Consider the following 12,774-nt stretch of genomic DNA (forward strand, 5'->3'; position numbering starts at 1 on the left):
TAGAGCGGTAATGCTAATACACAGCAATTTTACCCCTGGCCCTATACCTGTGGCCAGGAATAGAGAGCAGACTTAAACTAGTGCAATAATAATATTCTGACTTCCTAGCAATAATTGATTGGGTCAAATATAGGCACTTGGTCCAAGTAAGGCTTATTAAAATTCTCCCAGAGATAACTAGAATCAAATTTGAGAAAACAACAGCATTTCTTTGATGGCTGAAGGTCTACAATATAAAACTCAGAAGTATCAACAGCCAAGGTATCTGAAACATAAAGAGTCAAGTTGTAAAAAGAAAATCAGAACAAGTACGAAAGGAACATCTGAGGCCGAGGCAGTTCTCTCTGCTGATGGCATTTGAGTCCCTGTATTCCTGCTTTCCTTACAGATGGACTGCTGATATTTTCCATTAATTAACCAGAGTCTTTTCCATAAATAGTCCTTTTAATGTTGTGGTTTTTCCTTTTGTGTGTGTGTTTTTATGTTTTCTTTTTTGTTTAAGCTGAATGTCTCTCATCTGCAAGTGAAGAATCACCAATATAACTGGCAATCTGGTTCAGTCATTTTAGATGGTTAGTCTCAGTGGTGGTTGGACATTCTTCTGCTCAGTCAAATTCTGAATCTCTGATTACTGGCCTTGGCCAGGATCCTAACTCTGATTCCCATTTGATCCATTTGTTTGATGGTTTGCATTTTTATTCTGTGCTCTTTACTGGCTATGTTTAAACTGGATTTAGAAGCTATATAGATAGAATATTTGACATAATTTTTGCTTGAACCATAACTTTAAATGAGCTTAAAATTTCAGCTATATATGATGGGGTAAAAAGGTGGTAAAAAAGTAATCACTTTTTGAATATTAAAACAGTTTATGAAGTATTTTCCATTGTCAGGTTATTTTTAAAAAACCTTCTTTATGAAAAGAATGTAGACTTTAATTATTTTGGGGCATATTTAGATTAGAATAAAATAAACTAGCTGAATTATAGATAAAGCCAGGGAGAGTAAACAAATAAATATGGTATTCATAATTACTGGAAGAATATCAGTATGTTTGCACTGTTTACTGGGAAAAAAATGTATGAATGAATCATGGCTGTTGAAATGATTTAAGATAAGACTGCTTAATATTTTTATGAGAATTTGAAAGAGCAGGAAAATAGCAGAATAATTTTATAACCTTATCAACGTCATTAAAATAACATGGATACAAACAAACAGCATCTTATAAAGATAAAATCTATAAATACAGATAATTTGTTAGGTATTAGAAGAGCATATGATACTTATTGTCACTGATTTAAGACTATAATTTTTGTGGAGTTGGGTAAGCTCTCTAAAAGGTGACTTTTGATATTGTTTGTGGATTTGGGCAATGGGTAACTGATTTATTATTCTTATTCCCATTAAAAATAAACATTTTAAAAATTAAAAATACTGGAATAAACTGTGAGAAGATCTTTTTAATGCACATTAATAACAAAGGCCTATATCTAGAACTGGTGAAGACTAAAGGAAACAAACACATCCAAGCACATATTTCCCCAGGTTTATACCCTAGAAATACTCCAGTATAATTCACAAAGAAAAGTGTAGATGAATCTTATAGAAGACTTAGTAACAATAGGGAAAATACTTGAAAAAAATTGAAATGGCCATTAGGAGAATGTTATACTGAATAGAATTCTATACAGCAGTGAAAAAGAATGAAATACAGCTGTATGTAGCAAACAGATAAATCACAAAAATGTAATGAACAAGTAAAAATGTTGTAGAATGATTCATAGAGTATAATATCATTCATAAAAAGATTCCTGTTGTTCAGTAACTAGGTTATGTCCAGCTCTTTGCGACGCCATGGACCGCAGCATTCCAGGCTTCCCTGTCCTTCTGTTTCTCCTGGAGTTTGCTCAAACTCATGTCCATTGAGTCAGTGACACTATCCAACCATTTCATATCTTTCACCCCCTTCTTCTGCCCTCAATCTTTCCCAGCATCAGGGTCTTTTCTAATGAGTCAACTCTTCACATCAGGTTGCCAAAGTATTGGAGTTTCAGCTTCAGCATCATTCCTTCCAATGAATATCAGGACAGATTTCCTTTAGGATTGACTGGTTTGATCTCCTTGCTGTACAAGGGATGCTCAAGACTCTTCTCCAGCACCATAATTCGAAAGCATCAATTCTTCAGTGCTCAGCCTTCTTCATGGTCCAACTCTCACATCTGTACCTATCTACTGGAAAAACCATAACTCTGACTATACGGACCTCTGTCAGCAAAGTGATGTCTCTGCTTTTTAATATGCTGTCAAGGTTTGTCATAGCTTTGCTTCCAAGAAGCAAGTGTCTTTTAATTTCATGGCTTCAGTCCCCATCCACAGTGATTTTGGAGCCCAAGAAAATGAAATCTGCCACTGTTTCAACACATCTATTTGCAATGAAGTGATGGGACTGGATGTGATGCTCTTAGGTTTTTGAATGCTGACTTTTAAGCCAACTTTTTCCTGACTCAGGGATAGAACCCAGGTCTCCTGCATTGCAGGCAGATTCTTTACCATCTGAGCCACCAGGGAAGCTCAAATAAAGATGTAAAACACTAAATCAGTATTATACAGCATATCATTTTGAGATACATATGTAATAGAAATAAACTGAAACCATGACATTTATATATTTGATAGCTGCAATTTCTGGTGAGGGAAGAAGGGAACCACTGAGGAATACACTGGAATTTGAATGTTACTGTTAACCACTTATTTCTTAGGCCACATTGTTGGATACAAGGTATTTTTTAAAATATTTCTATATAGTATTTCACAATAATAATATTTAAAACAAACAAACACAAAATCATGAGAGGAAATGGGTAAAATGAGAAGGTTTTCTGTCTAGAAAGATAGCTCAGAAATTGTTTCAGCAGTGAAGAATCAAACAAAATTTGAGGAATGTAGTGATTTGCTGAGATGCCTGATGAAGAGTGGTGAAACAAAAGGAATTCTACGTGTTATATACTATTCCAGTTTGGAAACACAAACATGTTAACTGAAAATTGAATAACAAAGCCAATGCCATGGCTGCGATCCAAAAGTCTACAAGGAATAAATGCTGGAGAGGGTGTGGAGAAAAGGGAACCTTCTTACACTGTTGGTGGGAATGCAAAGTAGTACAGCCACTATGGAGAACAGTGGAGATTCCTTAAAAAACTGGAAATAGAACTGCCTTATGACCCAGCAATCCCACTACTGGGCATACACACCGAGGAAACCAGAATTGAAAGAGACACGTGTACCCCAATGTTCATCGCAGCACTGTTTATAATAGCCAGGACATGGAAGCAACCTAGATGTCCATTATCAGATAAATGGATAAGAAAGCTGTGGTACATATACACAATGGAGTATTACTAAGCCATTAAAAAGAATACATTTGATCTGTTCTAATGAGATGGATGAAACTGGAGCCTATTGTACAGAGTGAAGTAAACCAGAAAGAAAAACACCAATACAGTATGCTGCTGCTGCTAAGTCACTTCAGTCGTGTCCAACTCTATGCGACCCCATAGATGGCAGCCCACCAGCCCCTCCCCCTCCGTATACTAACGCATATATATGGAATTTAGAAAGATGGTAATGATAACCCTGTATGCAAGACAGCAAAAGAGACACAGATGTACAGAACAGTCTTTTGGACTCTGTGGGAGAGGGAGAGGGTGGGATGATTTGGGAGAATGGCACTGAATCATGGATAATATCATATATGAAATGAATCGCCAGTCCAGGTTTGATGCAGGATACAGGATGTTTGGGGCTGGTGCACTGGGATGACCCAGAGGGATGGTACGAGGAGGGGGGTGGGAGGGGGGTTCAGGATGGTGAACACGTGTACACCCGTGGCAGATTCATGTTGATATATGGCAAAACCAATACAATATTGTAAAGTAATTAGCCTCCAATTAAAATAAATAAATTTATATTAAAAAAAAAACAAAGCCAATGCCAAAAAGCACAAACAGAAAGAGGAAAAGTGATATTCCCAAACAAAATCTGTAGGATTATAAACTGACTGCAGGTACTTCATTCTTACATGCATTTTTTTTTTCCATTCATGCATCATTCATTTGCTTTTTAAAAAAATATTTCTTTGGCTACATTGGGTCTTAGTTCCAGCATGTAGGATCTTTGCTGCATCACATGGGATCCTTTGTTGTGGTGTGAGGGCTCAGTTGTGGCCTGTAGGCTCTCTAATTGTGGCACGCAGGCTTAGTGGGCCCATGGTATGTGGAATCTTAGTTCCCCAAGAGTGATTGAACCCATGTCTCCTACATTGCAAGATGGATTTTTAACCACTGAACCCCCAGGGAAGTCCCTCATTTTCAGTAAGACCTTTTGAACTCCTCCAATGTTCCAGGTGCTGTCCAATATAGTATCATATCCATTAGCCATATGTGGTGATTTAAATTTCAATTAATTAAAATGAAATACAATTAAAAATCTATTCCACAGTTACATTAGCCACATTTCAAGTGATCAGTGTGATTCTAAGTGATCATGTGGCTTAGGGTAATGCTTACCATTTTGGACAACACAGATGCAGAACATTTTCATCACTGTACAAAGTTCTATTTAATAGTGCCATTGTAGATGCTAGGGCCTCAGCAGTGAACATCATAGACCCTGAATTCTAATGGAAAAAGAGAAAATAAAGGAAATGTTTATAAAATTATAATAAATATTAAGTAATAATGAGTTATTAGAAGAAAATGTAGTGGAGTAAATAGATACTGAAAGGGATGCTCTGATGCAGGGCTTTTCATAAGGGATCAGAGCAATGGAAAGAAAGGTACTTCAGTTGATTGGGAGGGAACTGAAAAGAAAGAAATGTGTGGCCTCACGAATGTCAACAAAAACAACTGTTTTAAGAAAAAAGCACAAGAATTTTACAATTGTAATTGGAAGCAGTGAGTTAGGAGGGAGGTGTTGTGAGCTCTTGGCACAAGTAGGGACAAGCCAGCCAAGGGATACCCTTCTTTGTCAGACCAGGAAGAGGCCCTGCGAGGTACACATGTGCTTGGTTTATGGGTTTGGTAATATTAAAGAAAGAAAGACAATGAAGTCGCTCAGTTGTGTCTGACTTTTTGCGACCCCATGGACTGTAGCCTACCAGGCTCCTCTGTCAATGGGATTTTCTAGGCAAGAATACTGGAGTGGGTTGCCATTTCCTTCTCCAGGAGATCTTCCTGACCCAGGGATTGAACCCAGGTCTCCCGTATTCTAGGCAGACACTTTACCGTCTGAGCCACCAGGGAAGTCTGGTAATATTAAATTAGAATTTAAATCTGATTCCTTCTATTTCCTCCCTGAAGCAGAGGATATTTTCAAAAGGGACAAATTGGAAATAGCTTAAGAAGATATAATATTTGAAACAACTGATAGCTAAACTTCTTTAGCCTAAAACTAACATTCTCCTTTACTTACCATTCCATTCTTATGACCCTATTCCTCCTCATGATCCAATTTCTAGAACCAAATTATTCATTGCTTTCCTTCTGAGTGGATTGCAGCTTTGATAACCCCACCCAACTCAATAATCTTATCTATAATTGTCTCATTCTCTCTTCCAGTAGCCTTATATTTTATCTAATAATGCAGCTTATGTCCTGTTTTCTCAGGAATCTGTGTTTTCTGGTAGTGCATTGATAAATATTTAACAACCACATTTCAAGACAAAACAAAAACAGAAACAAGGCCTGATTTGTGGCATTTGTTGATTTTCATGGTGTAAATCTACTCACCATGGCTGATTTCAAACTACCACATGGCCTCAACTGACTTGCAAAATTAATGAAAATTTAACAATCAGCTTTCTGGCAAGACCAGTGAAGGGCAAGTTAACAAGCTTGTCTGCCATGGTGAAAACAGCCTGAGCATTCCAGGAAGCAGGGACCAGGCCCCGGCTGATAGGATGCTCTGGATGAATGTCAGCTGGAATGCTCTAGACCTTTTGGTTGTTAATTTCTGCTTTTGCATTAAGGCTGGTTCTAGAGTTAATTATTTACAATTACTGTTTCTGGGCCATTCTTAGCTTATTCCTGCTTTGGATCTCTTTCAGTTCCTCCTGGATGACTCTTCTCTAAAATTTTATGGCACATTCTCCCAGTTCATCATAGTCACTTTCTGAAGGAGGGCTTCTCCCCAAAGACCCTATTTAAAATAGACCCCTCCCCACTTCACACTGTCTCCAATCACTTCATCATAGTCACTTTCTGAAGGAGGGCTTCTCCCCAAAGACCCTATTTAAAATAGACCCCTCACCCCTTCACACTGTCTCCAATCACTGCTCTGCTGTGTCCCATATGTTGTGATATGTTTATATTCATGATCATTGTTCAAAATGTTTTCCAAGTTCCACTGTGATACGTTCTATTGTTTATTTATAGTTTTATTTCTTAATTTCCATAAGCATGAGGATTTTCTAGGTATCATTTTTTTCTTTTCCTTTAGAGCTTTTTATTTATTGTAAGTTTTTTATTTAAAGATAAGTATAGATTCATAAGAAGTTGCAAAGAAATATACAGGAAGCTTTTCTGTCTGCTTCACCCACCATCCCTCAGTGTTAGCATCATAAGGTACTGTAGTACAATATCAAACCACAAATCATAGAACTTATTTAGATTTCACCCATAATATATACACTTATTTGTGTGTGTATCACCACTTCATGGGAAATAGATGGGGAAACAGTGGAAACAGTGTCAGACTTTATTTTTTTGGGCTCCAAAATCACTACAGATGGTGACTGAAGCCATGAAATTAAAAGACGCTTACTCCTTGGAAGGAAAGTTATGACCAACCTAGATAGCATATTCAAAAGCAGAGACATTACTTTGCCAACAAAGGTTCGTCTAGTCAAGGCTATGGTTTTTCCTGTGGTCATGTATGGATGTGAGAGTTGGACTGTGAAGAAGGCTGAGCACCAAAGAATTGATGCTTTTGAACTGTGGTGTTGGAGAAGACTCTTGAGAGTCCCTTGGACTGCAAGGAGATCCAACCAATCCATTCTGAAAGAGATCAGCCATGGGATTTCTTTGGAGGGAATGATGCTAAAGCTGAAAGTCCAGTACTTTGGCCACCTCATGCGAATAGTTGACTCATTGGAAAAGACTCTGATGCTGGGAGGGATTGGGGACAGGAGGAGAAGGGGACGACAGAGGATGAGATGGCTGGATGGCATCACTGACTTCGATGGACGTGAGTCTGAGTGAACTCCAGGAGTTGGTGATGGACAGGGAGGCCTGGTGTGCTGTGATTCATGGGGTCGCAAAGAGTCGGACACAACTGAGCAACTGATCTGATTTGATCTGATCTGATATAGCTCTATGAAATTGTATTAAATGTGTAGCTCTGTGTAAACACCAACCACTACTCACCATCAAGATATTTAATTGCGGAGGAGGAGCCAAGATGGCGGAGGAGTAGGACGGGGAGAACACTTTCTCCCCCACAAATTCATCAAAAGAGCATTTAAACGTCGAGTAAATTCCACAAAACAACTTCTGAATGCCGGCAGAGGACATCAGGCACCCAGAAAAGCAGCCCAACTCTTCGAAAGGAGGTAGGAAAAAATATAAAAGACAAAAAAAGAGACAAAAGAGGGAGGGACGGAGTTCCGTCCCGGGAAGGGAGTCTTAAAAAGAGAGAAGTTTCCAAACACCAGGAAACCCTCTCACTGCCGAATCTGTGCCGAGCTTTGGAAGCACAGAGGGCAACATAAAAGGGAGGGGAAAAAAAAAAAAAAAATTAAAAATCGCGGATTGTGAGCCCTACGGGAACTCCCCCAGCGGAGAAGCAGCGCAGACGCCTGCACACGGCATTAGCAAGCGGGGGCTGGGCAGGGAAGTGCGGCACGGGCTGTGTCCCTTAGAGTAAGAATCGGGCCGAATGTCCTGAGCGCTATCTGAGCGAAATAATTTGGGCTAGCAAACCAGACTGTGGGATATCTACCACGCGAAAAGCCAGCCCTAACCTAAGACACCGCCAGGCCCGCGCACAGAACAAAGGACTGAACAGAGATAGCCGGCTGCAGACCTTCCCCCTCCGGTGACAGGCAGCCAGAGCCGGAAGGGGGCAATCGCAGCCCCAGAGAGACACTATCTATAAAACTGTAAGCAGGCTTCTTTGCTAACTAAAACTTCTTGGGGGTCTGGACGGTCAATATCTGCCTGAGAAGGTGCGCCGGTTTTACACCCAGATAACCGAGTGGCGGGGAGGCGATAAGTCGCAGCATTGGCGCCCGCCAAACACCTCATCACCTGAGCTGCTCGACCTGGGAAGAACACAAAACGCAGGCCCAACCGAGTCTGCGCCTCTGAGGACTACCCGAGTGCCTGAACCTGAGCGGCTTGGACCTGGGAGCTCAGTCCAGGGCCGGCCTCTGATTGTTCCCGGCGGAACAACCTAGAGCCCAAGCAGTGTGGGCAGGGAGGTTACACGCGCCATGAGCGGGGGCAGACCCAGTGTGGCCGAGGCACCGCGAGCGCACGCCAGTGTTATCTGTTTGCAGCATCCCTCCCTCCCTCCCCACAGCGCGGCTGAACAAGTGAGCCTAAATTAAAAAAAAAAAAAAAAAAAAATAGGGTCCTCCACCGTCCCCTTTGTGTCAGGGCGGGAACCAGACACTGAAGAGACCAGCAAACAGAAGAAGCTATAACAGAGGGAAACGCCTTGGAAGCTACAGGCCATAGATTAAAACCCTGTGGTTACTACGGATTACATAGGAAGGGGCCTATAGATCTTGAGAAATATAAGTCGGACTAAGGAACTGCCAAAAATGAACTGAACCCACAATACTCACAACAAAACCAGAGAAAGACCTAGATATATTTTTACTATTTTTACGATCAATCTTTCTTTCTTTCTTTTTTTTTTTAATTAAAAAAAAAATTTTTTTAAGTCCTCTATTGTCCTTTAATTTTCACTTTTATAACTATTACTTTGCAAAAAAAAAAAAAAAAAGACCCTATTTTTTTTTTTTCTTCTTCTTCAGCAAACTTCATATATATATTTTATAATTTTTTGACCGTGGTTTTTTTTTTTTTTTCTTCTTTTTCTTCTTTTCTTTAACATTGCATTTTTGAAATTCCAAACTCTACTCTAGATTTTTAATTTTAGCCTTTTGATATATGTTATCAATTTTGTACCTATAGTTTTTTTCATAATTGCTGTGACTTTTTTTTTTCCTCTGTTTCTTTCTCTTCTTCTTTTATATAACATCGTATATCTGCAATTCCAAACTCTACTCAAGATTTTTAATTTATGCTTTTTGGTATTTGATATCAATTTTGTACCTGTATTTTCTTTATAATTTTTGCGACATTGTTTTTGTTGGTTTGTTTGTTTTCTCTCTTTATTTTTCTTCTTCTTCTTCTTCTTCTTTTTTTTTTTTAACGTTGTATTTTTGAAATTCCAAACTCTACTCTAGATTTTTAATTTTTGCTGTTTGGTATTAGTTATCAATTTTGTACCTGTAGTTTCTTTATTACTTTCACGACCTTGTTTGTTTTTCTTTGTTCGTTTTTTCTCTCTTTCTTTTCCTTCTCCTTTTCATTAACATTGCATTTTTGAAATTCCAAACTCTACTCTAGATTTCTAATTTTTGTTTTTATGTATTTGTTACCAATTTTGTACCTTTAAGAACCCAATCTTCAGGACCCATTTTTCACTAGTGTACGAGATTACTGGCTTGACTGCTCTCTCTCCCTTTGGACTCTCCATTTTCTCCACCAGGTCACCTGTATCTCCTCCCTAACCCCTCTCTACTCTACCCAACTCTGTGAATTTCTGTGTGTTCCAGACGGTGGAGAACATTTAAGGAACTGATTACTGGCTGGATCTGTCTCCCGCCTTTTCATTTCCCCCTTTTATCCTTCTGGCCACCTCTGTCTCCTGCCTCCTTCTTCACTTCCCTGTATAACTCCGTGAACATCTCTGAGTGGTCCAGTTGTGGAGTGCACATAAGGAAGTGACTACTGGCTAGCCCACTCTCTCCACTATTGATTCCACCTCATCTCATTTGGGTCACCTCTAACTCCCTCCTCCCTCTTCTCTTCTCCATGTAACGCTGTGAACCTCTCTGAGTGACCCTCACAGTAGAGAAACTTTTCATCTTTAACGTAGATGTTTTATCAGTGGTGCTGTATAGAAGGAGAAGTTTTGAAACTACTGTAAAATTAAGACCGATAACTGGAAGTAGGAGGCTTAAGTCCAATCCCTGACTCCAGGGAACTCCTGACTCCAAGGAACATTAATTGACAGGAGCTCATCAAACGCCTCCATACCGACACTGAAACCAAGCACCACACAAGGGCCAACAAGTTCCAGGGAAAGACATAACAAGCAAATTCTCCAGCAACAAAGGAACACAGCCCTGAGCTTCAAGATACAGGCTGCCCAAAGTCACCCCAAAACCATAGACATCTCATAACTCATTACTGGACATTTCATTACACTCCAGAGAGAAGAAATACAGCTCCATCAACCAGAACATCAACACAAGCTTCCCTAACCAGGAAACCTTGACAAGCCACCTGTACAAACCCACACACAGCGAGGAAACGCCACAATAAAGAGAACTCCACAAACTGCCAGAATACAGAAAGGACACCCCAAACTCAGCAATTTAAACAAGATGAAGAGACAGAGGAATAGCCAGCAGATAAAGGAACAGGATAAATGCCCACCAAACCAAACAAAAGAGGAAGAGATAGGGAATCTACCTGATAAAGAATTCCGAATAATGATAGTGAAATTGATCCAAAATCTTGAAATTAAAATGGAATCACAGATAAATAGCCTGGAGGCAAGGATTGAGAAGATGCAAGAAAGGTTTAACAAGGACTTAGAAGAAATAAAAAAGAGTCAATATATAATGAATAATGCAATAAGTGAAATTAAAAACACTCTGGAGGCAACAAATAGTAGAATAACAGAGGCAGAAGATAGGATTAGTGAATTAGAAGATAGAATGGTAGAAATAAATGAATCAGAGAGGATAAAAGAAAAACGAATTAAAAGAAATGAGGACAATCTCAGAGACCTCCAGGACAATATTAAACGCTACAACATTCGAATCATAGGGGTCCCAGAAGAAGAAGACAAAAAGAAAGACCATGAGAAAATACTTGAGGAGATAATAGTTGAAAACTTCCCTAAAATGGGGAAGGAAATAATCACCCAAGTCCAAGAAACCCAGAGAGTCCCAAACAGGATAAACCCAAGGCGAAACACCCCAAGACACATAGTAATCAAATTAACAAAGATCAAACACAAAGAACAAATATTAAAAGCAGCAAGGGAAAAACAACAAATAACACACAAGGGAATTCCCATAAGGATAACAGCTGATCTTTCAATAGAAACTCTTCAAGCCAGGAGGGAATGGCAAGACATACTTAAAATGATGAAAGAAAATAACCTACAGCCCAGATTATTATACCCAGCAAGGATCTCATTCAAGTATGAAGGAGAAATCAAAAGCTTTTCAGACAAGCAAAAGCTGAGAGAATTCTGCACCACCAAACCAGCTCTCCAACAAATACTAAAGGATATTCTCTAGACAGGAAACACAAAAATGGTGTATAAATTCGAACCCAAAACAATAAAGTAAATGGCAACGGGGTCATACTTATCAGTAATTACCTTAAACGTAAATGGGTTGAATGCCCCAACCAAAAGACAAAGACTGGATGAATGGATACAAAAACAAGACCCCTGCATATGTTGTCTACAAGAGACCCACCTCAAAACAGGGGACACATACAGACTGAAAGTGAAGGGCTGGAAAAAGATTTTCCATGCGAATAGGGACCAAAAGAAAGCAGGAGTAGCAATACTCATATCAGATAAAATAGACTTTAAAACAAAGACTGTGAAAAGAGACAAAGATGGTCACTACATAATGATCAAAGGATCAATCCAAGAAGAAGATATAACAATTATAAATATATATGCACCCAACACGGGAGCACCGCAGTATGTAAGACAAATGCTAACAAGTATGAAAGGAGAAATTAACAGTAACACAATAATAGTGGGAGACTTTAATACCCCACTCACACCTATGGATAGATCAACTAAACAGAAAATTAACAAGGAAACACAAACTTTAAACGATACAATAGACCAGTTAGACCTAATTGATATCTATAGGACATTTCATCCCAAAACAATGAATTTCACCTTCTTCTCAAGTGCACATGGAACCTTCTCCAGGATAGATCACATCCTGGGCCATAAAGCTAGCCTTGGTAAATTCAAAAAAATAGAAATCATTCCAAGCATCTTTTCTGACCACAATGCAGTAAGATTAGATCTCAATTACAGGAGAAAAACTATTAAAATTCCAACATATGGAGGCTGAACAACACGCTGCTGAATAACCAACAAATCACAGAAGAAATCAAAAAAGAAATCAAAATTTGCATAGAAACGAATGAAAATGAAAACACAACAACCCAAAACCTGTGGGACACGGTAAAAGCAGTCCTAAGGGGAAAGTTCATAGCAATACAGGCACACCTCAAGAAACAAGAAAAAAGTCAAATAAATAACCTAACTCTACACCTAAAGCAACTAGAAAAGGAAGAAATGAAGAACCCCAGGGTTAGTAGAAGGAAAGAAATCTTAAAAATTAGAGCAGAAATAAATGCAAAAGAAACAAAAGAGACCATAGCAAAAATCAACAAAACCAAAAGCTGGTTCTTTGAAAGGATAAATAAAATT

At 38.9% G+C, this 12,774-nt stretch overlaps 1 protein-coding gene across 1 annotated transcript in view; it reads left to right on the forward strand.

The window, feature by feature from the left end:
- Window positions 1–7,444: 7,444 nt before the first annotated feature.
- Window positions 7,445–12,774, forward strand: part of CCDC178 (coiled-coil domain containing 178) — a 387,324-nt gene continuing 381,994 nt past the window's right edge. Inside the window, exon 1 of the mRNA XM_055558994.1 lies at window positions 7,445–7,609. The gene's annotated coding sequence lies outside the window, so the exon portion shown is untranslated. The remainder of the gene's footprint in view (window positions 7,610–12,774) is intronic.

The sequence above is a fragment of the Bubalus kerabau genome, chromosome 21, assembly GCF_029407905.1.
Source record: "Bubalus kerabau isolate K-KA32 ecotype Philippines breed swamp buffalo chromosome 21, PCC_UOA_SB_1v2, whole genome shotgun sequence".
NCBI classification, from domain to species: Eukaryota; Metazoa; Chordata; class Mammalia; order Artiodactyla; family Bovidae; genus Bubalus; species Bubalus kerabau.